The sequence below is a fragment of the Lolium perenne genome, chromosome 4 (genome assembly GCF_019359855.2).
Source record: "Lolium perenne isolate Kyuss_39 chromosome 4, Kyuss_2.0, whole genome shotgun sequence".
Classification (NCBI taxonomy): domain Eukaryota; kingdom Viridiplantae; phylum Streptophyta; class Magnoliopsida; order Poales; family Poaceae; genus Lolium; species Lolium perenne.
This window is the reverse complement of record NC_067247.2, coordinates 89,517,895-89,522,658: the sequence shown is the minus strand read 5'-3', so window position 1 is coordinate 89,522,658 and position 4,764 is coordinate 89,517,895. Positions and strand designations below refer to the sequence as shown.

The 4,764-nt window shown below is 46.6% G+C and overlaps 1 pseudogene; it reads left to right on the top strand.

Moving 5' to 3' along the window:
* Window positions 1-1,540: 1,540 nt before the first annotated feature.
* LOC127346984 (uncharacterized) lies at window positions 1,541-3,161 on the top strand (annotated as a pseudogene).
* Window positions 3,162-4,764: the final 1,603 nt, after the last annotated feature.

The following is a 4,764-nucleotide window of genomic DNA, read 5'->3' as shown; positions in this document are numbered from 1 at the left end:
AGCTCGCGCCCGTGCGTGGCCTGGACAGATCAGGCTCGCATAGTCGCATGCATGCAGTAACCGCACGAAGCACGTATGAAGCAGCAGTACCAGAGCGTACGCGCCTATGCGTGACCTCCCATTGTTGGCTATTAAAGCTTCACGTGAATGACTGCGTTGCAATGGACGCAGCATGTATCGTGGATAATGTATATATATTTTTTTCCTCTGATATGCATGCATACATGATGCATCAACATGGATGACACAGTCACCGCGCAAAGAAATAGTTTTATGTACGTGATGAAGTCAAGGACGTGTCAGAACCATCTAGTGCGTGTGTTAATCTCCATCCTGCCAGCTCCTTCACGGCGGAACTCTCGGGGAGTCAGCGACGCCGGTGGTAACAAAAACACGTGCACGGAGCCACGGAGGTCGACCACCCAAACGGCATGGGCGTATCCGCGGCGCGCTCTGCGACGAGGTCCGTGAAGTGAAGGGGACATCACTTCCCCAGTAGATGTTTACGCGGCCGGCCTACCGTGTACCGGCCGGCGGTGGACGCGCGCGGCGGCTAGATAGAACAGGGGAGAAGGCGACGTGACGCACGTGATGTGCTGCCGCTCGTGGAGCATCTCCACTCGTTGATGCTTTCTATGCCAAAATCTGGCGTTATTTAGCACATATGGCATCTGATGCGAACGCAGGGTCGCTCCGCAAATCGATATCATAGGTGGCACTAGCATCCTCCGTGCATTCAGGTACCAGTCTGTCAGACCATGACACGGCCATCCCCATCTCCCACATGTGACGAGCCTCATTGACGGGGATGTAGAACTGGTTTTTTCCGGTGCGAGCTCCGCCTCCGTGTGAGGACACCGCCTCGTGGTTGTTCCGGCTCTTCTTCATCGACCGGGACTTTCCCGTCGAGCATGGTACTTGCCTGCATTGTGGGTAGCAGTATTTCTCTAGTTGCGGCAATGGCGCATGCATTATTGGACAAATGGCAAGCACGGCCACATGCCTTAAAAGAATGGGCATGCTCCACCATCAACACCGGTGATGGCCTATGAGAGGTCGTGACATTAATGGTGGCGCATAACCCAACGTTCCTGTCCGCCTGACGTGAAGAAAGTGAGGCAGGAGGCATTGACGGCGGCAGAAGACCCAATGCCGTGTATGGCCCGGTGGAGATTCATTTGTTAAGAATGGTTTTAGGGACTGGAACATGAAACCGAGATTGCTAAGACATGAAGGTGGCGTTAGTAGTGCTCATGCTGAAGCTCAAGAGAAATTTGATTTGTTCTGTACACCAAAAGCATCAATCCAATCGTCTCTTGCTTCAAACAACTCACGGTACAAGGCTTTGTATTTGCAGCGTTTGACATGGACACTCAAGTGTCTAAGGTATCTATTGCACCAAGGCTTGGCATTTAGAGGACATGATGAAAGTGAAGATTCACTAAATAAAGGAAATTTCCTTGAGCTCTTAAATTGGCTTGCAGGAAATTTTGAAGAGGTTAACAATGTGGTTCTCAACAATGCTCCACGGAATTGCAGGATGACTCACCATGATATACAACATGAGTTGATCAAATGTTGTGCTCGGGAGACTACTAAACTACTCATTGAAGAACTTGATGGTGGTAATTTTGCAATACTTGCAGATGAGTCTAGTGATGTATATCAGAATGAGCAGTTGGCTGTTTGCTTGCCCTATGTTGATAAGAAAGGAAGGGCAGTTGTAAGATTACTTGGTCTTGCTCATGTTGAAGACACTACCTCTTTGACACTTAAAGCTGCAATTCAACACATGCTTATGGAGTACAACTTGACATTTGCCATGGCCCGTGGGCAAGGATATGACGGAGCTAGCAACATGAAAGGTAATGCCAATGGTCTGAAAAAACTAATTATGGATGAGTCTCCTTCAGCCTATTATGTGCACTGCTTTTCCCACCAACTGCAGCTAACTCTTGTAGCTGTTGCTAAGGAGAGTGGAGATTGTACTCGGTTACTTCAGCAGCTTGCACACTTGTTAACTGCTCTTGGCATGTCTTGCAAAAAGATGAGGATGCTTCGGATTGCTCAAGCCGAGGAACTGATTGATGCATTGGATTTGGAAGAAGTACAAACAGGGACTGGGCAAAATCAGGAAATGGGTTTGGGAAGGCCATGTGATACACGGTGGGGCTCTCACTTCAGGATAGTGAACCGTGTCCTCTCTCTATATGCTGCAATAAAGCGAGTCCTAAAGAAGATTGGAAAAGAGTACCATGGTGCGGAGGCTCAAGCAGCTCTATCAGTTGAGACATCAATTTTGTCATTTGAGTTTGTTTTCATGGCACACTTGTTGCAAGAAATATTTGGATACACAGATGACTTGAGCAGAGCTTTGCAAACAAAAGACCAAGATATTGTTGATGCTATTGAGCTACTTGATAATACAAAGTATCACTTGGAGGGCTTGAGGTCTGATCCTGGATGGGACGATTTCCTTATTAAGGTAACATCTTTTTGTACAAAGCACAAGATCAAAGTTGTTGATATGAAGGCGCGTTACTATCCCGTTGGGTGACCTAGAAGAGGTGATCTCTTCAATGGTGCAGATAATTACCATCGCTTCCATGTTGATATGTTTGTGAGTGTCATTGATAGGCAACTTTCAGAACTAAATGGTAGATTTGATGAGGTAAACACAGAACTACTTACTTGCATGGCAGCATTCTCTCCAGTTCGCTCATTTGCTGCTTATGATCAAAATAAGTTGCTGAAGCTTGCTTCACAGTTTTATGCTACTGATTTTGCAATTGATGAATTGGCAAGACTTCCATGGCAACTAGACATGTATATTACTCATGTGCGCAGAGATGAAAGGTTTAAAAACTTGAAGAATATAGTTGAGCTTTCAGTTATGCTTGTGGAGACAAATATTCATGCACAGTATTTTATTGTTTACAAGCTTCTGAAGTTGGTACTGATTTTGCCAGTAGCTACTGCCAGTGTTGAAAGGGTATTCTCCTCCATGAATTTTGTGAAGAATAAGCTAAGAAACAAAAATGAGTGATGATTACTTAAACAATTGCATGGTTACATTTGTTGAGAGAGAACTATTCAATCAAGTGAAGGATGAAGATGTCATCAATCTCTTCCAAAAGGGCGGCCGCAAAGTTATATTGTAAGAGGTACTGCCTCTTTCCGTTGGAATTTGTTGTTGTACTACCATTTATATGGATTTATGCACTTTAGTATTATGTATTGTACTGAAATAATTGTTCTAGTCTTACTGAATTTATTGTCCTACTGAAAATATAGCCTATATAGACTTTTGTATGTGTTTTTTCTACGCTTTGTGAAAATTATAGGCGTTTGTTCCTGTTCTTCTTTGCTTTGAGATTTATTTTTGGCTGGTGGGAATACCCACCAGCATTTTCCTGGAGCCGCCGTTGAGAAGACCACATGGTCACTGTATACGAGCACTGGCGCACAGAAGGCGAAGCGGGCGTAGACATCGGTAGGCGGGCCGGTGACAACCAAAGGAGAATGCACGCGTTGTCTGCGACATGTCGTCGTAGGCATATTTCCTGCCCAAATGGGTCTATCCCCGTGCCTAGATCCATTTGTGTCATACCGGTGAAATGGGCTTTTCCTATCAGTTTGTCCACGTAGATTAAATCGGACCACCTCGGTTCGTTTACGTCATACCGCTAGAGATGTTCTAACCGTAGCCTTGTTTTGTGATTTGTAAATCGTTGACCGAAAAGAGGAACTTCTAAATTTTGAAGCCAGGTCAATTAAACTGAACTGGTTCATGATGGAGAAGAATTTTCGGAAATGCGTTGTGCGTTCAGCCAAGAAAGCAACTCAGATTCGAGGTAGACCCACGTTTCCCTGACCCCCTAGGGCGCGGCACAACCAGCCGCATCGGGTGCGTTTGGTAGCCTGCAGCTAATTCCTGCACCACTGACGCAGTGGGAAGGAGCCCTCTGCACGTTTAAGATGGGCCATGGGCCAAAAAAGGCACGTTGTTTGGTGGCCTCCATAGAATTTTTTCGGCCCCATCGAGATTTGGACTCTACCCGTTTGGTAGGTCGGTTTTTAGGCCTTGTAGCAGCCTAGAACAGCGCTAGTACTGTTTGGTTGCAACCCATAATCCGGTTCTGCTTACCTCCTCCCTTTAGTGGTGAGGTTAGCACTGATCAATAGCACAAATAAGAACACAATCATAGACGATAGAGAACCTAGCAGTGATCATAGATGACGCAAGTTCACGACACAACATTTTGCAGAGACGGTCGTAGTACTGGACACAACAGATAAGATCATAGTTCAACACACTAGACACGACATGGTACCAGGTTAGCTTCAGAAATGATGCTCGGAGACGACACACCTGGTGTCATCGCCATGGTATGGGCACATGCTCACCACCTCAGTGCAGGTGTGGTCGAAGATGACCACACTATACTCGAAGGAGGACACCTTCCTGAAGGTGAGGAACTGGCCTACCTTGAGCTGATGGGCGACGGCGAAGGCCGTCCATCCCTGGTTGATGAATGTGTCATTGCCTTCTCTCCTCGTAGTCATCCTCCAGTTGCATCGGGTGTTGGTGGTGACGATGATGTTGGAAGAAATTTCTCCGAACCACTTGAGGAAATCTTTAGGGATCATGAGTCGCCCGAAGATGGGCTTGAAGATGATGCGGAAGAAGTGGTCCGGCCCTGCCTCCTCGTGGAAGTGGCCGACCTTAGCCGGCCTTTCACGACGCTTCTTCGCTGGTCCCTC